Source organism: Monodelphis domestica, chromosome 1 (genome assembly GCF_027887165.1).
Source record: "Monodelphis domestica isolate mMonDom1 chromosome 1, mMonDom1.pri, whole genome shotgun sequence".
Taxonomy (NCBI): Eukaryota; Metazoa; Chordata; class Mammalia; order Didelphimorphia; family Didelphidae; genus Monodelphis; species Monodelphis domestica.
In genome coordinates, this window is record NC_077227.1 from 588,379,357 (window position 1) to 588,402,175 (window position 22,819).

At 36.9% G+C, this 22,819-nt stretch overlaps 1 protein-coding gene across 7 annotated transcripts in view; it reads left to right on the forward strand.

Moving 5' to 3' along the window:
• Positions 1–22,819, forward strand: part of CSGALNACT1 (chondroitin sulfate N-acetylgalactosaminyltransferase 1) — a 455,619-nt gene that overhangs the window by 124,856 nt on the left and 307,944 nt on the right. For 4 of the 7 annotated variants that reach the window (XM_007476430.2, XM_056813639.1, XM_007476427.2 and 1 more), the window contains one exon: positions 20,252–20,289. The exons of 2 other annotated variants lie outside the window; for them this stretch is intronic. The gene's annotated coding sequence lies outside the window, so the exon portion shown is untranslated. Of the gene's footprint in view, positions 1–19,652; positions 20,290–22,819 lie in introns of those variants that run through there. One more of the 7 variants, XM_056813636.1, reaches the window with a different exon arrangement.

Sequence of the window (22,819 nt, forward strand, 5' to 3'; positions counted from 1 at the left end):
GGTAAGGGCTAGGCAATGGGGGTCAAGTGACTTGCCCAGGGTCACACAGCTGGGAAGTGTCTGAGGCCAGACTTGAACCTAGGACCTCTGATATCTAGGCCTGGCTCTCAATCCACTGAGCTACCCAGCTGCCCCCGGGACCTTTATTCTTAATATTGGTTATTATATTCTAGATACAGTGGTTAGTTTATACAATTGGACTTAATTTGTGCTGACACTACGATGTGTCTCATAAATTGTTTTTTGAAATATATCTGCTCCTTCTTGTTTACTCAGGTTTCTGCTTCTTCCTTAAAACCAACAGAACTAGATTCACCCGTGCCCACTAGGGCAAAATTTTGCAAGCATCCCCCAGAGAAGCTAGTTTCATCAGTACTGAAAAATTGCCCTGGGGATTTGATTGTGTTGAGCAACAATTATTCTAAAAAGCACATAGAATTTTTAAAAAAGTACATAGAATCATTATTTAGCTTCTTTTTGAACTTTGTTTCCACAAACTATGTTTGCTTCCTTATAAAATTTCAAACTTAAAAATGACAGTCATCCTTCTGAAACACCTCCTTCCATCAACTGTATTAGCCTTCTCTATGTTGTTGCCAGAAATATGTTAATTCAGATAATTTAACAGGGAACCACTGTTGGAGCTAAATACTTAAGAAGTCCTACTTGGAAGAAGAAAAAGTCATTATTATCTGAATGCTACTCTCCATAGTATATTAATCTGTGTTACATTTATATATGAAAAAACAAACTTTCCTTAAATGATAGTATCAATCACATTAGACTTTGTCTCAGTGATTGGTCTCTAACAGTAATGATGATGATGATTAATAATACTAATAATAGTTAACATCTGTGTGGGCAGCTAGGCTTTGGTGTCAGGAAGAACTGAATTCTTTTCATGCCTCAGACACTCTTGGATGACTCTGGGCAAATCACTTCATCCTGTTTCCCTTGGTTTTCTAATCTGTAAAATGAGCTGGACAATGAAGTAGCAGATCACTATGGAATCATTTCTAAGAAAACCCCAAATGGGGTAACAAATAATTGGACACAATGGAAATAACTCAACAACAGCAAAAACATCTATGTAGCATTTTAAGGTTTACAAAGCAACATATATCTATATTATCTTATTTTGTCTTTACTACTCCATGGGGTAGATGCAGTTATTATCCCCATTTTACCGATGAGGAAAAAGGCTTAGAGAAGTTAAATAACTTGGCCAGGTCACCATGTCAGAGATGGAATTCAAACTCAAGTGTTAAAATCTGTTGCTATGTACACTAGGTGAGAATATTTTCAATTTCCCTGAGAAGACAATTCTTAGCATTGAAATTTGCTAAACTTCACATTTTAAAGTAAAATCCCCAAAATGTGGCATTCACTTATTTTTGCATTCTTTTCAATTTAAAAATTGTGATCATTTGAGAGTTCAAGTTCATAACCCAGAAGGGTAGATAGATTTTGTCTTTCCTAGATTTCTCTTTTTATAAAAAGTGACTCACTGCCTTTTGTAATGATCAAGTGCAAAAGAGGGAATGGAATCTTTGCATCAAGGATGAGTAGCAGAAACATCAGTTGGAGAGTGAGGCATGCTGGAAAAGGAAAAGTGACTTGAGAAAGATCTAGATGGAATTCTGGAGCCTTTGAGCTGAGACCTTGACCAGGCAGGATGTGTTTCCTAGCTGAGGATCTCACCGAGAGCCCATAACAGAATATCCTGTGTTATTATTCAAGTTCTTCTGCAGAAACATCTTCTATCATCTCCAATATTGTCTCTATTGAGGAGAAGACCCTGAAAGGGGGCCAAGGACTCACTGAGGAGAGGGCCCAGCTCTCTTTCCCCTCCAGCCCTCTTGTACTTATCTATTTATAGATTCTTAGATTAATTAGTTTGAATTATTTAGCTGGGGATCAGGATGGCAAAACCTGGGTCTACTAAATTAAGCTGCCCAGGTGAGAGACCATATTAGAAAACAATTAGGGAAACTGAGGCCTACTTTCTATCTCCCAATTTGCCTTTGGTGTCATCATTAAAACTTATAAACCGCAGTCAGATTTGTCAAGCTTCTTGGTTTATACTTGAGGAGGTATCTGAATCAAGATCAACAGAGAGCCATCAAGACCATCCCTGGCTAAGGCAAAGCCTCCACAGAGGCTTGTCTTTGGATCCCCTTTGTGCTGGGGAATTTGGGGTTACCTCTGAATTTATTTGGTAGGGGAGATCTGTCTTCAACTGTCCACCACCCTTTCTCCTAAGGGAACCTCAATATACCTGTGCAGCAACTGTCACCAGCCTCCCTCAGGGGAGGTAAAAGGAGAGTAGGTGCTAGCCCATCCAAGCACTTACTCTCTCCCTTGCTCAGATCCTTCTCCAGAAACTACTTGAGAACTCTACTGATATACCATCAAACAGAGTGGAAAGGGCCTTTATTTTAACCAGACAAACCAGCATTATTACACTTTAAAAAGTATATGAAGAAAAGATGTTTAAGATTATTGAGTGAGATCTTTGTGTAAGGGTTAAAATGGGGATTTTGACAAAATAAGAGAGCAACTCTTAATAATTTAAGTTTTAATGAAAATATAGTATATTTGTAGAGAACTTCTAGCAGCTTTTAACAATTAACAATTTAGTTTAATTAAAATAGAGATAGTAAAAATACAGAAAGATAGAAAAAAGAACCCTATAAAAATACCTAAAATTTCTAATACTACCTAAAATTCCTAATGACTACTTCTGTCTTCTGAGGACAGCTTCTTCTTGCCTGGCAAACACCAGACCTATCTAACCTACACTATCTATAAATTATTCACTAACTCCCTAACTTATCTTATTTATTAATGGATAAATAATGGATAGTCACCACTCACTCCTTCAATCCAGTTTCTGTAGCAGCCCAACTGTCAGTAGCCAACTGGCAGCAGATCCTTGCCTATGAGACAGACCTCCTGATCTCTAGAGATCCCAGAGGTTAAAAGCCCTTTAAAGGCTAAAGCCCAAAGCCCTCTCTCTCAGTAAGCTCAGGCCTGCCTTTATATTCTGGTAACTGAACACCAACCCACACTACTAGCAACCAATCCCCAACGACCAACTCATGCCCAGCAGCCAACTTCTCTGCAAATGCCAGCGGTAACTCTCAGCAATTGACTCCCCATCTGTCAGCAACTGACAGCCTGCAATTGATGCTGGCTCAGCAGGGGGCTCCCTGGTTCCTACTTCCTGTCACTGTGGGTTGGTTAATCCCTACACATCTCTATGGTAAGAGAACCTCCAGCTCCCCTGTTAAATTAAAGAAATTAAAGAATTCCTTTTTACACTTGGATGACAAAAAATGCTTCACCTTGCAATGATATTTTGTGAAATATTTGAAACAGTTGTAAAAGGCTTTTTTAAACAAGGCAAAAAGAATATAATTTATTTAATAATTATGATAATGAAATATAGATTTGTAATTTGCAGCCACTTGATGCCCCCATCCCCCACTTTTGTTTATATATATTTTTTCTATTTAAAGAAAACATTGATTTTGGAAAGAAAAAAGTGACAAAGCTAAACATTAATTAAATGGCATAGTTTACATAGTTTGGTCTCAAAGAGATGGAAAAACTTATTTTCCATTTCCTCTGTTTAGTAAGTACAGAACATTATGGAAACTATAACAAGTGACTGATGTGTTGGTTACTATCACTAAACTGCTTTTTTCCCCTTCATTTTTTTTAATTAAATTTTTTTCTTTTCTGTTATGGGCTTGAAAAACATTAATAAACACAGATCTTTTTATACATACAGAATACATTTCAAAGCTGTCCTGCTTCTCTGTGTCTCTTTCTGAACCTTCTTTAAAAAAAAATCTTAGCATCCCCCTTAAAATCAATACTGAGTATTGGTTCCAAGGCAGAAGAGTAGCAAGGGGTAGACGATGGGGATTAACTCACAGGGCTAGGAATTGTCTGAGGTTCATTTGAATCTAGGATTTCCTGTCTGTAAGCTTTGTTCTCTATCCAGTGAGCCAACTAGGTGCCCTAAGCATAGAACTTTTAACTAATAAAATGCAAAACAAATATCCTGGTTTTTAAACCAGTTCAATTGAGTGTTTAAATTCACTGTTGTTCATTGGTTTCAGCTGTAACTGACTCTTTGTTACCCCATTTTGGGTTTTCTTGTTAAATTTGCTGGCCTGGTTTGCATTTCTTTCTCCAGCTCTTTTTACAGATAAGGAAATTGAGTTAATACACTTGCCCAGGGTCATACAAGCTATTATGTGCTGGAGGCTAGATTTGAACTCGGCTCCTCCTGACTCCAGGCTCAGTAGTCTATCTATTGCTCAGCCCAACTGCCCTTTAAATTCACTAGATGGAATACAAAAATTTATATGGCTTCTCGGCTAAAAAAAAAAAAGTTAAGCAAAGGTAATTGTTTAAGTTGCTAAGTATTTCACTGTACTAGTATTTTAATTTTCTCCCCTCTCAGTTGTTAGCCTTTATTTCTGGCTTTGATTCCTCTTATATGACTTGCCACATATAGAAACTGTGAGTGTGTTGGACATGTGTGCACTTGCTTCAAGTTTGAAAAAAAGTGATTATTGGTCATACTTCTTGCCACTAAGGACACTCATTATTGAAAAAATGGCAAATATTATCTCTAGAATTTAGGGGATATAAGGGAGAAAATTTTATGGAATTTTCTTTTTTCTTATACAAGTTGAGTTTGTACTAACCAAGCCTTTGGATACTATGAATTATAGGTATTTGTAACCTCTTGAGGTATTCTTTGTTGAATTTTGCATGATTCCCAAACTCCTTATATGTAGCCACTTTTTCTCCTCTTCTTTCTCCTCCATTACCTCTTCCTCCTCCCCATTCTTCTTGATGTTTTTTATGTAGAAAGTATGCTGAAGAGAAGCCCACAGAAGTTAATAACTTAGGATGCTTAGGACTCAGAATATCACTCATTGGGAGAAAATCCCAGGATTCCAATGCGTAAGGATGTGCATGTCTGGGTGCAAAATAGTTTTGTCGCCAGCAACAATAGTTGGTGGGGAGTTTTCTGAGAGACAACAGAGAAACTGGTAGGCAGGAGTTGGCAGAGTCAGTGGACAAGAGGGGCTGTGGTCAGAGTGAGAAGGAAACTTCTTTGAATAATCTTGAACCCAGCAGAATTGTGAGAATCCCAGAATCATCCAAGATCACAAGAGGCTTCAATAGATTATCACTGGCTAAAAGGAATAGAGAAGGAGAAATGGCATCACAACACAAAGGCAAAGGAGGACTAAAACCAAACCACTTCCTACTGGACACATGAATTACAGAGAGTTATTTCATCAAAATGTTTTGAGATTGGTGGTGGAGGTAGAGAATCATTCTATTAAAATTTTTTTTTTCCTTGCTATCTTGTTAAATTCCTTGTTTTCTGATTTAAGGTGTCCTTCTTGTTGGTAGAGAATGCCCTGAAGGGGGGGTAACATCAAATATTAGCCTCAACATAAAAGCCAGATAGTGATGGGAATAACAAGGCAAGTAGGGGCAGCTACATGGCTCAATGGATAGAGTGCCAGGTCTGCAGTCTGTAGGACTTGGGTTTAAATTTGGGCTCAGAAACTTCCTTTGTGTGTTACCCTGGGCAACTCACTTAATCCTAATTGCCTAACCTTTACTACTCTTCTGCCTTGGAACTGATACTTGTGTCAATACTAAGAAAGATGATAAGGGTTTAAAAACAAACAGTTGAGTGGTATATTAGTTATATTACTAACAACAAGAGCAATTAAATAATAATAAACACATAAACTCAAGGGCTTATGACCTATTAGAAGTCATTAATCCTTATTTTGGTATAATACTTTGTGATACATTTAGTTTTTATTTTATTTTGGTCATTTTTTTCCATTTAAAAAATGTATTCCTCTTGATAGTATTTTAGTTTAAAAAACAAACAAACAATAAAACCCAACTCATCTTCATTTAAGGCAGATAGGTAGGTAGTCCAGTAGATAGAGGACTAGATTTAGAGTCAGGAAGACTTGAGTTCAAATCCAACAGGTACTTAACTTCTATCTGCCTCTGTTTCCTTATGTAAAATAGAGATAATAATAGCATCTATCTACCAGGGTTATTGTGAGGATAAAATGAGATGATGGTTGGAAATATTGGTTGCAAAGAACTTTGCAAACCTTAAAACACTCTATATATGTTAGCTGTTAGAATTATCATTATTTTCAAGTTTATTGGAAAAATGATTTAAGTCCAAGGAACATAATTACACTGTAGTCAGAAGACAAAAATGAGGAAAATGGGAAAACTAAAAGGCTCAGCTAAATGTGGCTGGGGTTTGGTGAAAGTAACCTTACACTTATGATTGCTTAGCAGCCTTAGTACAATGCCTGACACATAGTAGGTGCCTTTTAAATGCTTATCAGCTGTCTTTGTCAGAGTAGGTGAAAATATTCTCAGGGAGATAGATAGCATTCCTCAAGCATCCTGATAATCTTTAGCTTCAAGAAGTTGGAGTAGCTTGGAGTCACTTCTGTCAACTATTGGAGAGTGAGAAATGCGTTTGTAAGGGAAAATTGATGTATTTTCTCAGGAAAATAACTCTGCCTTGTCTGTTTCTTTAAATAAAAATTACTCAGAAAGTGAGAGTCCTATAAAACATGGTCACCAGTCCATCATTTCTCTCCCTTAACACATTTTCTCTTCTAGTTGCTTTAAGAAAATTTGTTGCATTTGAGAAGCATTTTTTTCAAAATCTGAAATTTGCTAATAACTGACTTCCAGAGCAGGTTGTTAAATGCCTCCAATTTCTGTTCTTGATTGGGTATTTGGTCAAGCTCTGGATTTATAGTTTGCTTCAGACAGCCTATATATCCTTTTGGGATCAAGATTAGTACCCCCTTCCTTGGTCATGAAAATCAAAAATCCTTGCTAAGTTCACAGGATATGACCATGCTTGAAAGGTCTTTTGGGACTAGGCATTTCTGATTTCCACTGTTTGTTTTTTATTTGGAGGAACAGCTGGAAAATATTATTTCCACTGAATATTATTGATTCAGTGACTAACGTTTATATTGTGCCTTTCAACCTGGAGATCCTTGAAGGCCTTGGTATATAGTTAGTGGGAGTATTTTCACTAACTCTTAAACAAGGCTTCTCTTTGTAGCAATGATGTATAGACCCTTTAGGCAACTTTTGGGATAGGAAATGGAGAGTTACATTCACTGGAACAGTAGGTAGAGATTGTGGTTGTTGACAATGTGAATGTAAAGGCACAAATTGGAATTTAGCCAAAATGTTGTGATTCATGATGTTCTTTAACCAGTATTTTATTAAAGCCTATGAGTGTTTCAGGATTCTGGTTTAAAAATGATTACTATGGTAGAATGGATATAGGTGACATTCCTTCCATCACCATTACCCCCAACTCCCCCAATTAAACTTATAAAAAGCCTAAGTGAATCCCTGTTGTTTTATGTTTCTGTTTATTTTTTTTCCTGTTCAAATAGATATTTTAGGAGTGTGGCTTATATTGGGGTCATTAGAGTACCTACCCCTTTTATGTGTTGTCTTCCCTCATTAGAAGGTAATAGTAATACTAGTTGGCATTTACTATAGTGCTTTATGATTTGCAGAGCACTTTACAGATATCTCATTTTATTCTCACAACTCTGGGAGGTCCATACTATTAATACCCTATTTTGCATATAAGGACCCAGACAGAAAGAGGTTAAAAGACTTGTATGGGGTCATACAAATCATAAGGGTCTGAGACTTCATTCAAACTTAGGTTTTCCTGCCTCCAGATTCAGCACTCCATCCAGTGTACCAATTTATTGGCTCTTTGAGGGCAGGATCTATCTTTCTTGCCTCTTTGCTTTATTTGAATCCCCAGCACTTAGCATGATACTTGGAATATATTGTCATTGCTATTGTTGCTCAGTCATTCTTTGTGGCACCGTAGACCATAATGTTCATACTGTTTTCTTGACAGATACTGGAATAGTTTGCTGTTTCCTTCTTTAGTAGATTAAGGCATACAGAGGTTAGTGACGTGCCAGAGTCACATAGGCCATAAGTGTCCAAGATTGGATTTGAACTGAGGTTTTCCTAATTTTAACCAAGCTCTCTATCTTCTGAGCCACCTAGATGCCCTGTGGCACATAATAAGTGTTTAATAAATACTTGATGCTTGACTGATTATATTATTTAGAATTATATTGATTTGTTTAGAATATATACATGTATGTTCTATACCTATAATAAACCTATATTAATTAGTGAAGAATTTAGAATTTGTGATAATTTTGAACAAGAATTAGTCTGAGTTTTCCTTTTGATTAACCATACTTTTTATAGGTAATGGGAACAAGATTGTAAGAATGAGTAATAACTTCTGTTCATATAACCTATTACAATTTTCAAATCTCTTTTCTCTATTTTTATCTTTATCATCATTGTTATCCCATAAACTGTGATTATCTCAATCTTATTGATGAGGAACTTAGAAATTTGTTCAAGGTGACATAGATAATAAATTGTAGACTTAAAATCTATTTCTTAATTACTATAGTAATGCAAATGAAAAGGACAGTAAGATGAAGATAAATAACAATTGTAATAATCAATGGTGGCCCCAGAGAGGAGAAGAAGAGGTACCTACCTCTTTTCAGCATAAAAATTGTAATCTATGGGTAAAGAATGTTTCATTTATTTTAGGATAAGGTCACTGTCAGCTGGCTTTACCTCACTCTTCTTTGTTATAAGAAAGGGCTCATTTGATATTAGTGATGGATTCTAATTAAAAATGACTATTATGTAAGAGTTCTCAACAAAATATATCTTTAAAAGTAAAATAAAACCTAGGTCTTTGGGTTCAAAACAATGATTTTTTTCTCCTTCAGTGAAAATGGCTAAGTTTTATCAAATGTTCTTCCCACATCCTCTTAAGTCTTAAAATTGGTCATGTCAATCTCCTTTCCATTTGTGCTGCCCATTGGAAAATGGATCAAGTACAAATTCAGCCTGATGCGTCATCATTTAGTTTTATAATATAAATGCCATGGGAGTAGGGGGTTTAATAGTCTCTTGCTCCTTTTGAACTCCTAAAATTCTATGTGAGCTCTAAATGATTAAGGTGGGATTAATCTAGTGCTGATGAAGACTAGCTCATCTTTTGCTTGTTTTTATTAGTTTTTTTCAGGGAATATTTCATCCCATGCTTATCTCTAATTTTATCTTTATACTAATTGCTCAAATCCAATTCTCTTCTCTATCCTTTGTGCCTTGCACATTTTGGACTTTTTCTAGATTGCTTTCAATTCTTCTCTGAAATCTTTTCTTGCCTATCCTCTACCACCATGATATTTTCTTTGAATTTCCTCATGGCTATATTCCATACTGTTACACATTTTCTAACATATTTTCATATATCTATGCTTCAAAGGGCAGTGCTTCTATTGATGTGGGTACTTTTTTGTGATTTATTAGATGTTTTGTGAGTTGCTGTGGCTAAAACAAACAAGCAAATATCATTGGTGGTCCACCTTCCAGTGATGAGTTGTTCTTTTTTTTTTTTTAAATTTGGCTCAGTTGGTTTTTGAATGACAGACATTTAGTCTATTGCTTAATCTACCTTTCTAGTTTCAAAAGTTCTACCATAGCCTGTACTTCACCAGCATGATCTATTCCTAGTAATTGTACTTTATAATCCATAGGATTGTAGATTTAGAATTAGAAGGAAATTTAGAAAGGTATAGAGACCAACCATTTTGTTTTGCAGATGAAGTAACTGAGAGTGAGAAATGTTTAGTGATTTGCTCAGGATCACAGAATTAGTAAATGTCTGTGGCAGAATTTGAACTCAGGTAGTCTTGATTTCTAGTCCTGTGCTTTTTCTGTTGGACCACCCAAATATCAGTTGTATACTGTGTTTTACTATATCCTGACTTCTCAGATAAGTTGTACATTGCAGATGTCCCTGAGAATAAGAGATTATATTGCCTTCTAATTCTTATAGTACTGGATATACTGTTGTTATTGTTAAGTCATTTCATGCAGGTCTGACTCTTTAGACTGGCTTGGAATTTTCTTGGCAGATAATAGAGTTTTGTGCCCTTTCCTTCTCCAGCTCATTTTATAGATGAGGAAATTGAGGCAAACAGGATAAGTGACTTGCCCAGGGACATAAGAAAGCTAGGAAGTGTCAGAGGCAGGATTTGAACTCAGGAAGATGAGGTTTCTTGACTTTAGATTTGACCCTCTAACTACTGTATCACCTAGCTGCCCTACTGGGTATACTAGAGATGCTCCATAACAGTTTGCTGAGTCATAAAATCATAGACTTTTAGAACAGAAGAGATAATCTAGTTCAAACAGAGGTAGTTTAGGTGGTACAATGGATAGTGAATGTTGAATATAGGGTCAGGAAGACCTATATTCAAATCTTGTCTTAAGCACTAGCTGTGTGACTCTGGACAAGTCACTTAACTTCTATTTCAGTTTCATCCTCTGTTAAATGGGGATAATAACAGCACCTATCGTTCCAAGATGTTCTGAGGATCAAATGAGGTAACATTCACACTTAGTGCTATGCCTGGTACATAGTACAGTGTTTAATAAATGCTTGTTTCCTTCTTTTTTCCCACCTCATTTCCATGTTTGGAAACTGATGCCCATAGAGATTAAGTGATTATTTTGAGGTCCCACAGACAGTTAGTTAATGGAAGAGTCAGGATTGGAATCCACATCTCTTTTCACTGCACCTTGATGTGATTTTGGATTGTTAGGAAAAATCTGATCACTTTAAAATCATTTATACGTAAGTAATTGATATGCCAGTTATACCATTCTGAACTATTCCTTCAAACAGATCCCCTAAAGAGATTTTTATTAGTCTCACCGAGTTACTAAATATACTTGAAAGCACTGTAGTTGCTGCATATTTCCCCATCTTAAGCATTTCCTATCTCCCACAATTTTAAGGTAGAAATGCAAAAATTTTTTCCTTCCATAACTTTGTACTGACAAAAATGGCAAACAAACTTCAAGTTATTGCAGTTGAGAGACTGAAATTTTAGTGATTTGTGTAATGAATTAAGAAACTGGAAGAAACTCACTGATGATCCAATACAGTTCTCTCATTTACCAGAGGAGGAAGCTGAGGCCCAGAGGGCAACACAGTTATTAAATAGCAAAGATTGGATTTGAGCCCAGGTCCTCTGACTCCAAACCCAATGTTCTTTTCCACTCTGCTACTCCATTGCTCTTGGTGATGTTGATCCATAAATATCATTCAAAGGAGTTGTTATTTATTGTGACTGCTGTTCTGGAGCAAATAAATAAGATCGATGCCTCTTGGGGATTCAATTATGATGATATATTTTTGCAACAGTTGGCACTTTTTAACTGGTTATGCTGATGCTACATGGATGGCAATGGTATTTATATATAAATTAGTAAATATATAAAAAGAACTTTTCAGTATTTCTTGGTGCTTATTAGGGAACATATTGAAATCAGAAGGGTGTGATACTGGACTGTGTTTGCTATTCAGGGATCATCTTGAATGCGGAGATTCTTATCACCCAAAAATTGGCTAAGGGAGTGATGCAATTTTTGGCTTTAGCAACTCATGAAACCAGCATCTAAAGCCCAGAGGGCTTGTGATCTTTGGCAGTGGAAGGAGGACAACAAATCATGGGCCTTTAGAAATACTGAAGGAAGAATTGCTTTGCTTTCATATATTACTGTTGAAGCTCCCTCATCTCCACTTAAGCTTCTAGCTTTTGCTGCAACTTGGAGATTCTGGGTTTTGGCCAGAGATTGCTGCTTGAGTGGAGCAATACTGGAGAAGGAGGAATTGAGAGATCCAGAAACTGCTGGAAAGCATGATTTCCTTTAGGGTCTTCTACTTTTATGTTGTTGGTGAATTTTGTTCAATTATTAATATCTGTATTTATCCTAAGGTTTTTCTTTTAATTAAAGTGTTTTAATTATTAAACGATTTTCATTTCAAAAAAATTTTAATAGTCTTGAACTGAATGGAGAACAAGAAGTTTGTTCTCCTTGTTTTTGCTCTCTCTTAGAATCTTGTTTTTCTCTCTTCTGAATGAATAACAATAAAATATGAAACTTGATTGCCTCTGACACAAATCCATGCTAATTAGTAGGAATTAAAATAGTCTTAACATAGGGGATCTTAACTTGGGGTCCATGTATGGGTTTTAGCCGGTCTATGAACTTGGATGGGAAAAAAATGTCAATTTTATTTTGACTAACTTTTTCCTGAGAATTAACATTTCTTTCAACTAAGAATTTTAAACATCTTCTAAAATGTCATCAGGTTTCTGACATACCAAAAAGATAAAGATATCCTGTCCTACCACCTATTCCATAATGGTTTTGGATAAGATATTATGTTTCCCCTCATTTACCAATCAGTGCCTTTTGAAACTTTGATTAGCTGGAAGATTTTAGGTATGAGTCTTCAATCAGGTGCTACCCTTCCAGTGAGAAAATTTGGGTCTTGGCTTTACTGAATGTTAGAACAACATTATCATAGAATTCTTCCTGCTTTACCTTATTGTCTTCTCTATCTTTTCCAAATGTATGTGTGGCTCTTTCAGTGAAGCATAGCATCCAGAAAGAATCTTTGTTAAAATATCTTCCAGGAGATAGGAGGTCCTGGGTTCAAATTTGACCCCAGACACTTTATAGCTGTGTGAACCCAGGCAAATCACTAACCACAATTACGAAGCCCTTACTACTATTCTGTCTTTGTACCAATACACAGTATTGGTTCTAAGACATAAAGTAAGTGTTTAAAAAAAGTATCTGCCAAGGAATAAGGAGAATTATCAGTAAACATAATAAATTTGTATTTCTTCAAAATCATGTTCTCACTTAAAGACTTTTAAATACTCACTGAAAGACTTTCCACTTATTCAGTTATTCCACTTATTCACTTATTTTATTCTTATTAAATAGATTGATCAGTGAAGTTTTACTTTATTAAAAAAAATTAATCATAGAACAGTCCATGAAAACAGTGCTGGTATTTAGAACTTTGCTGGAATGGGAACCACTCTTACTCATGTACATCTTAACTCCTCTATGAATAGTCTGTTTTTGTTTTTGTTTTTTAGAATTGTTATGGCCAAAATATTCATCACCTTTAGACCAACTTAGAAGTAAATTTCTCCATTCTCAATTGGACTTGCCCTTGGCAGAGAGACACATAAAGTATGTCACTTGACCTGTTGTATTATAAAAGAATGTTTAGTTTGTAACAGAGGGGTTAAGACTTTCCTTATAGAGGGGGGAAAGCACAAAGCAGGGTACAAGGGAGACAGCTAATGTTTAGGGTTGGCTCAGAAAGGAGAGGAGCTTTGAAGATTTTCCCCTTCTGCCTTCCCTCCTTAGCCAAAGCTGCTCTCCCCAATTCACTCTTGTCCCTCTTGTTCCCCCTCCACTACTCGAGACCAAAGGGTCTCCCCTTGATCTGTTCACTCACACTCAGCCTGGGGAACAGATAACTTTTAATGTCAACTCAATCAGGTAATACAAAAGGAATAATGGGCAGGGAAGAATGGGAAAAGAATGGGGAAAAGGGGGTCCCTGTCTCTATATAAAACCCTTTTCCTCCCTCCTCAAGTTTGGGGGGAACTCAGGCCTTGGCAGCCTGAGCACCCTGAGAGAAAGTCAGGTTGACTCATCCCTTGGCAACAGGAGCTGAGGTAAGCCTGCTCAGGTTTCTCTTCAGAAATTCCCTTCAATTGGGATGTGTTGGGGGAAAGATTTCTAGTCACAAGCAGGAAAAGTGGGTAACCCTCAGGAGAAAGTCTTTTCCCACCTATTCTCTTTGGCTTCTCAAGTCTAAGAGCGACCAACTCCTCTACCAGCCTGAATCTTCTCCTCCTCAAGATTCCAAACCCCTGGGGTCCCTACCCCATCAAGGTGATCAATTTTACACACTCTTCAGCCTGGCACTTTTCCTTTAGTGCCAGTCTCTGTCATACTGTATAGGATTTAAATTAATGTTCAATACTTCAAGTATTTTTTTTTAAGTTTATTATCTGTCAAAACAGAACCATGTGAGTTTTCTACCTGCTAGAAAATCTGTGCTCCACCAAAGTTGTGACAGGAAGACAAGAGAGCTAGACACAGAGCTCCACCCAATTTAGAGCTCCACCCAATTTATATCCTGTCTACCTAATGACAGGAAGTGAGTAGGGTTCTGGGAATTGTAGTTTATCTGGGGATCATAGTTTTTAGGGTAACAGATTCTAATTACACACCTGGCATAGCCTTTTTAAAAAAACCCTTACCTTCCATCTTAGAATCAATACTGTGTATTGGTTCCAAGGCAGAAGAGTGGTAAGGGCTAGGCAATGGGGATCAAATAACTTGCCCAGGGTCACACAGCTGGGAAGTGTCTGAGGCCATATTTGAACCTAGGACCTCCTGTCTCTAGCCCTGGATTTCCATCCATTGAGCCACCCAGCTTCCCCCAAGAATCATTTTTATGAAAATAAAATTGAGAGGGAAAAGGGAAGGGAGAGAGTAAAGATAGGCAGAGAAACAGAAGGGGAGAGACCTGAGAAGAGAGTAAAGTTCAGGAGAGGGAAACAAAGAGAAAGAAAGATAGACCAGATGGATGGAAGGAAGGCATGAATCTGAAAATTCAGTTTATGCTTTTTTGTTGTTGTTGTTATTGTTAAACATGACCCTATTTAGGGGACAACCAGATAGCTCAGTGGATTGAGAGCCAGGCATAGAGATGAGAGAACTCATGATGTCACTCAATACCCATTGCTTAACTCTTACCTCTCTTCTGCCTTGGAATTAATACACAGTATTATAGATAGATATTGTAGATAGAAGGTAGAGATAAAAAAAATCGACTGCTCCTGTTCAGCTAACAGGAATCCTCTACTTGTATTCAGTGCGATTCAGTAAATATTTGTTAAGTGCCTCCTCTTTGCTAGGCATTGTACTAAGCACTAGGAACACAGAAAGAGGCAAAAAGACAGTCCTTACCCTCAGGAGCTTACAATTTAATGAGGGAGATAACATGCAGCAAATGTATGCAAAGCAAGCTTATATACAAGATAAATAGGAAATAATAGAAGGAAGGCAGTAAAATTAAGAAGTGTAAGGGAAAGAGGATTTTCATTGGGACTTAAAGGAAGGCAAGGATGTCAGTAGTTGGAGTGGAAGAGGGAGAATATTCCAGGGATTGGCTACAGCCAGAGAAAATGCCTAGAGCCTAGAGATAGGATATTGGTGGAACAGCCAAGAGGACAGTGTCACTGGATTGAAGAGTAAGAATGAGGATGTAGGGTGTAAGAATAGAGGTCTAGATGATGAAGGGTTTTGAATACCAAACAGAGCATTTTTTGTATTTGTTACTGGAGGCAATAGGGAGACACTGGAGTTTACTGAGTAGGTGGGTGACAGGATTGGACCTGAGTTTTAGGGAAATTATTTTAGTGATTGAATGGAGGAAGGATTGTAATAGGAAAAGACTTGAGTCTGCTCCTTAGAAAGAGTTTAGCAATGTAACAAAGGCAGTGTGACTCTGTTCAATAGGCAACAACTCATAAACCTTTTTTTTTTCTGTATTTTATAAAACATAAATTGTGGCATTGAAGAAAAAAATATTTTAGTTTACTTCAATGCCTTGCATCTTAAATGTTTCATGGTAGTCTCTTGATTGGGTGATACAATATGCTGCCTTAATTTCCTTAGGTTGCTCTCATACGGACACTCATACTGAGTGTATTATTTGCTGCCTGCAAAGCTCATCATATTGATTTTCTTTTTGATCGGTATATATCATTTACTTCTGAAATGTTTTAAATAGAAACTTGTAAATTAACCAAGGTCAAAAACCCTTACTAGGTTATCTATGTAGCTTATAATATTAGTAATTTTTCTGGCAATCCCTTTACAGATATAAAGCCCATCCAATTTATTTTACCTTTAGTAAGCTAGCCAGTAATTGAATTGAGTTCTGTTTTCTAGTTTACTTTCCAGAAGAGTCAATGAGTCCTGTTGTAGGAATTGTGTCTTTCTTTGATTTATACTAGTGTTTGCTTTTACTTTGTTCAGCTATTGAAAACCAGTCTTTTCTGGACAATTTAGATAAATTAGAAGGAGAGTTGGAGACCCAGCTTTAAGAGGTCTACAGAAAACCTTTTTTTTTGATTTCCAGTAAATATTTGTTGAATGTCAAGATTGTTATCTGTAGCCAAGGTCAGAGTGAAATGCTTCTCAAAATGTCATCATTTGTTTTTGGGTTGTATGGAATGTCATGCATGGTGGAACCCAAGAGTAGCATGGCTGTTTGAGTTCACATCAGTCCCTTACCACGTGATTGGCAATTGTCCTAAGGGGTCTGCCCTGGGACCCAACTGGATGCTTCTATAGAAGTCCTATTGCTATTAGTTTTTAGATTAGGGGGATGGGGCAGAGGAGGGAGGTTCATACTCCACTACTCTATTTCAGACTCCTAAGCTTGGTAGGGGAGGGGTATGTGCAGTCTAGGTATTTTTTCTTCAGTCCTGGTCTTCATATAACTTGCTTCATTGTATAGCCTCTGTCCATTTAGTACAGACATCTGAGTTATAGGGTATAGTGGTGTCAGGACGATCTGCCTGAGTTCATATCCCATCTTGGACCTCAAACTTATTTGCTGTATGACCTTAGGCAAGTCACTTAACCAGTTTGCCTCAGTTTCCTCATTTGTAAAATGTGGTTAATAATAGCATCTACTTCCCAGGATTATGAGAATTAAATGAGATGACATGTAATGCACTTTGTAAACCTTAAAATATGATGAATATGCTAACTTTCATGTACATACATAGTAAGTGAGTAACTGGTTGAAAACTCTAAATGCCAAAGAGCAATAATATTGTATTAGATTTGGGACTAAATCCATCATTTAATAGTAATTTGAAAAGCTGTCATATTTTTCAGATATAATTTATAGTTGTTTTTTAATGCCTAGGTTGATTATTGCTCCTATTTCCACATACCTAACATAATTATACATTCTCAGTAATATTACTCATGCTTTTCAATATCTCTTTGCACCAGCTCATCATTTTTCTGGGAATTGAAATTGAATTTATTGGTTAGTTGCAAGTAATTGTCCTTTAACTCTTCAGCAATTGTTAGAAACATGCTTGCTCTTCTCCCAGATTCTGATGATCAGAACCTTAACCAGAAACAAACACAATTTCCAGTGTGTCAGCAAGGTTTTTGTCCAGATAGGATGCAGGTCAGGCAGACCTGCTTTGTATATATCCCACTGATCTTCCTAGTATTTTTTATTGGGTAATATTGATCTTGTCTTCATTAATTCCTGTAGTTCTTGCCATTATTCTTTACCCTTTGTATTCAATGTCTATTCTAAAATATTCAATATCCCAGACTTGATAGAATTGTTGATTTCTCACACTTAATTGAATTTCATCTCTTTATTTTTTGTTTGCTCTAGTTATAGGACCTATTTATTCCCCCCCCCATTATGAATTTGCCCTTTAATTCTATCAATTTTCTATTATTTTCTTTTGTTATTTTATTCAGGACTTGTACTGGTAGGTTTCTCTTAATTCCTTCTGTTTCATTTCTGCTTCCATTCTAAGCTATACTGATGTTGAGTTATAGAGTGATCAGGGTAGATTCCTAAGAGCCGATGACCTAGTAGAGTTTTCCAAAGCTCCTGTGTTATCATCTTGTCCTTGGGTGATACAGTAGATAGAGTACCAGACCTCGAGTCCAGATGACTTATCTTTCTGAGTTCAAATATGGCCTCCGATACTTACTAACTGTGTGACTCTGGACAAATCACTTAACCCTGTTTGCCTTAGTTTTCTCATCTGTAAAATGAGCTAGAGAAGTAAATGGAAAACTCTTATCTTTGCCAAGAAAACATGAAACGGGCTCACAGATGGTTGGACATCCTGAATAATAACAACAACTTTTCCTGACATATACCTCTGTTAATCTCTCTGAAGAGGTAGAGGTATGGGACCTTATAGAAGAGATGGAAGGCTATTAGAGCAGAGCAGAATGTTGTATGTATTGTCAGATATGGCCAGTGAATGGATTTTTTTCCCCTTTATTGCTTTTCTCAAGGTAAGATTTAGTCATGGCAGTAGAGGTTTTCTCCAATAGGCATGAACATGATGTAAGAACAAAAGGCATAAATAAAATGTATTTTTTTTTTTGAAGAGAGAGGTAGTTCTTCATGGGAATATAAATTGTCTGACTTTTGTAACTTGCATTGCTTTTCACTGAGATCGACTCCTTTGTGTCTTAATTATAGTGTATTTCAGGCCAACCTCCACACTTTTCTCTTAATTTATTCTTCTGTTGCATCATTTTCCCTAGAGTTATTCATTTCCCCAAATTTGGTTCATTAAACATCCCAATACATTGTCAGCTCTATTCTTCACTGCACCAAACTGAAATGCTTTGTATGAACTCTAGAGTCTATTCTCCTGTCTCACTGCAGAGAGGGTCAAATTAGGGATGCAGTGATTCCTTTTTGCCTTGAGGTTCAAATAATGACCAACTGAGTCATGGTTATTGACTTTCCTTTTTCCTAGTTTAAATTAAACCTGTAGCCCTTGAAATTTTTGAAGGGAACTTTTTTTTTGTTTTGACATTTTTAATGATATCTTTTTTAAACATCCATTCCATTTCCAAATATATTCTTCCTTCTCCCTACTTTGAGATCTATCCCTTGTAACAAGGAATAAGAAAAGAAAAGGGGAAAAAAAGCAATAAGGCAAAAATCTACAAAGATATTTACAAATTTGACAGCACTTGGCAGTTTTTTACTTTCCTAGGAATAGTGTGAAGAAAAGGAAGGTGGCCCATTTTCTCTTGTCTTTGGAGGCATATCTGATCTTTATGATAACCCAGCATTCAGTTTTGTTTTTGATCCATTCTGTTTATATTGTTATAGTCATTACATTATTGCCTCAGCTTACTTTTCTTTGCATCAGTAAACATATCTTCCCTTTCTTCCCCTTATTCTTAGAGTGCAGAAATATTACATTACATTCATGCAGAGACGTGCTGGAGCCAGCTCTTACTGTTTTTTAAAATTTTACTATGAGTACTTATATCTCAGAAATATCCAGTAGCTACAAATGATCTCTTGATTTATTGTTTTGTTGATCGTTCAGATTTGAGAAAGTGTTAATAATGGAGATTAAACTTAAAAGTCCATGTATGTCATCCCTCCAACCCCCTCCCCTCACACACAGCTCAGGCATTAAACATTTACTAGCATGCCTTTGTATTGCTCTGTAAACATTGAATCTCCAGTAGGAGTATAGTCAAAGGCTAAGGGAATGAAATCATCCCCAAACTGGGGACCTGGTTACTGAGGCTGCTACTGTTAATAATGATGATGATGACGATGATGATAAGTGGCACTTAAATAGTAAAGCCATCACTTAATTTGAACCTCACAACACTTCTGCATTCACATATTGTACTTTGTTTACATATTTTCCAGTTCACAAATACATATTTCCTTTGCTGTTAAGTGAAAAGTGCTGCTTTTAAATATTTTGGTCTTAATGGGATCTGTTTTTTTTTTTTTTAATTTTGACCTCTATGTGGTATATGTTCTAGGAGCAGTATCTGTGGGTCAAAGGGAATGAACATTTTAGTCTCTTCTTTAGCCTAATATAAAATCATCTCCCTGAATTGTTGGCCTAATTTGTAGCTCCAACAATATAAATTAGTATGCTTGCTTTTTTACAGCCTTCCAACATTAGCAATTCCCAACTTTTATCATCTTTGTCAGTTTGCTTGTTGTGAAGTAAAATATAGATAGAATAATGTGAAATGCCTCAGTTTTTGAGTCAGAAAATCAGGGTTTGAGTCTGGGTATAATTCTACCCCTACTTTTTGAACTGTTTTAAGTCATACCTTTATGTTAAGAATTGGCCCCATCAGTTTTAACACCTATTTTTTATGAATCAGACCATCAGGCAGAGCTGGTGGTCTAAATGTTGACTTCCATTTAAGTGATATTATTGGAGGGACTTGACTTAAAAGGCCATTTACTGACCTTTTAGTAGGGTCTGAAATTACTAGCATGAATGGCTATGTTATAAAGACCTTCTTGAGGATACTCATATTAATTGGTATATTCTGCTAACTTGAATGTTAACACACTACTTTATCTGATTAAATTACTTTGTTGTTGTTGTTGTTGTTACAGATTAGAAATCTGTGATTGTGACTGACTGCACAACTCAGGTAAGATGAAAGATGAAGTTTTTCTAGGTATAAAATGAGAGAGTCTAGACAGTCAAGAGGGAGGATGAATGGATGGGGTTCTTTGGGATCAGGGGAGATACCAAGACAAATTCTTCCCTTTTTGTAGATTCTCATAAATCAGGCTCTTTCAATCAAGGGGAATTCAACTGAAATCTCTTCAGTGGTATACAGGAATCCAGACCCTTGTTTAGCTAGGTGCTTTCTTCCTCCTAGGCTATTTTCCTCTATCTTTCTTTTCCCCTTTTTTTCTGCTTTCTTCTCAGGTTCTGCATACTTGCCTAATTACCACACCCCTAATTGCCTTTATTTCATGTCCATATATATATATATATATATATATATGTATATATTAGTACTCATAGTAAAAATTTAAAAATCAGTAAGAGTTACAGCCCTATAATTCCTAAAATATCTTGGAATACTGGGGCCATCTATGAAATTAATCAGAGAGCTGATGGATAGAAAAATCACTGCTGTGGAGAGAAAGATGGAAAAATACAAAGTAAGGATATGATGGGGAGCAAATTAGAGATTATAAGGCAAGCTTTTAATGCTACTTACCTTTCTAGTAAAGATATTTTTGAAAACACCCTATAAACATTCATTACTGATAACAATACTATAATGAGCTTATATTTGCAAAGCATTTTATTGTTTACATGCAGACATATTATGCATGTTATCTCATTTTTATCTCATTTGATCCTCATATCAATATTGTGAAATAATTAATGAAAGTGTTATTCCCATTTTATAGATGAGAAAAATGAGACTTAGAGAAATGACAATTATCCCTAGATCAATTAATTATTAGTTAATTATTAATTAATGTCAGAGCAAAGTCTCAAATTCATTTGGTTATAGTTCCAAATTCAGTGGCTTTCTACTATATAACTTTTTAACATGTATAAAGGAAAGGCCTTTTATTTTTCTTAATGGCTTATAGTTGACTCTAAACTCTAGAAAGGATGCCCAAATTTTGGGCAAGAAAGAACAAAGGAAATAGTGATAATTAGCATTTAAATAGCTCTTAAACCACTTGGCAATTTTTGTGTTCAATGACATCTCACTCTTTGTGACCCCATGGACTATTACAGCATTCCTGGTTGGTCTGTCTGTCTGTCCCTCCCTCCCTTCCTCCCTCCCTCCCTCCCTCCCTCCCTTCCTCCCTTCCTCCCTCCCTCCCTCCCTTCCTCCCTTCCTTCCTTCCTTCCTTCCTTCCTTCCTTCCTTCCTTCCTTCCTTCCTTCCTTCCTTCCTTCCTTCCTTCCTTCCTTCCTTCCTTCCTTCCTTCCTTCCTTCCTTCCTTCCTTCCTTCCTTCCCCCTTCCTCCCTCCCTCCCTCCCTCCCTTCCTTCCTTCCTTCCTTCCTTCCTTCCTTCCTTCCTTCCTTCCTTCCTTCCTTCCTTCCTTCCTTCCTTCCTTCCTTCCTTCCTTCCTTCCTTCCTTCCTTCCTTCCTTCCTTCCTTCCTTCCTTCCTCCCTCCCTCCCTCCCTCCCTCCCTCCCTCCCTCCCTCCCTCCCTCCCTCCCTCCCTCCCTCCCTCCCTCCCTTCCTTCCTTCCTTCCTTCCTTCCTTCCTTCCTTCCTTCCTTCCTTCCTTCCTTCCTTCCTTCCTTCCTTCCTTCCTTCCTTCCTTCCTTCCTTCCTTCCTTCCTTCCTTCCTTCCTTCCTTCCTTCCTTCCTTCCTTCCTTCCTTCCTTCCTTCCTTCCTTCCTTCTTTTCCTCCCTCCCTCCCTCCTTCCAAACTAGGCTACTAGGGTTAATTGACTTGCCCAGAGTCATATAGCTACAACATGCCTGAGGCCATATTTGAATCCAGGACCTCCTGACTCTTTAGAATGCTGTTCAGATTCCCCACAGTGTTCTGTTAAAGGAGCAAACATCTTTCAATTTTATGGTTGCCCTTTGTATATGTTAACCAATTTGATCCTTGCAATAATTCTGGGAGGTAAGTGCTATTATTATTCTCATTTAGTAGGCGGGGAAACAGAGGCACACAAAGGTTAAAGTGACTTTCCCATGTTTATATAGCAAGTAAGTGTCTGAAGAAGGATTTAAAACTCAGATCTACCTTTCCATTATGCCATCTAGCTGCTCCCAAAGCAAAAAGGTAAATATCTTTTGTTGGTGACGATAATCTACATTCTGTGGATAAAATTACCAGCGAGAAGCATTTCCAAAGGCACTCAGAAGGCCATATGTTGAAAATTTACTCAATGTTACATAAAAGATTTTGAAAATGTTGTGAAGGTGCTGCCCAAGTTGGGAATATGGGAGGGGGGTGGGATCGAACATGGGTTCTAAAAATGTGAGAATTGAAAGGTAGAAATTTCTCAGGAGAGAGGCAACAGAATTCAGATGGGAATAGTCTGTAGAGATCATCTAGTCTATCCTCTTCATTTTAGAGGTATCAAGAAACCAGAACTAGAGAGATTAAGTAACTTGACCAGGGTCACGAAGCAAATAGAAGAATTGGGTTTAAACTTAGGTTTTCTGACTCTAAACCCAGT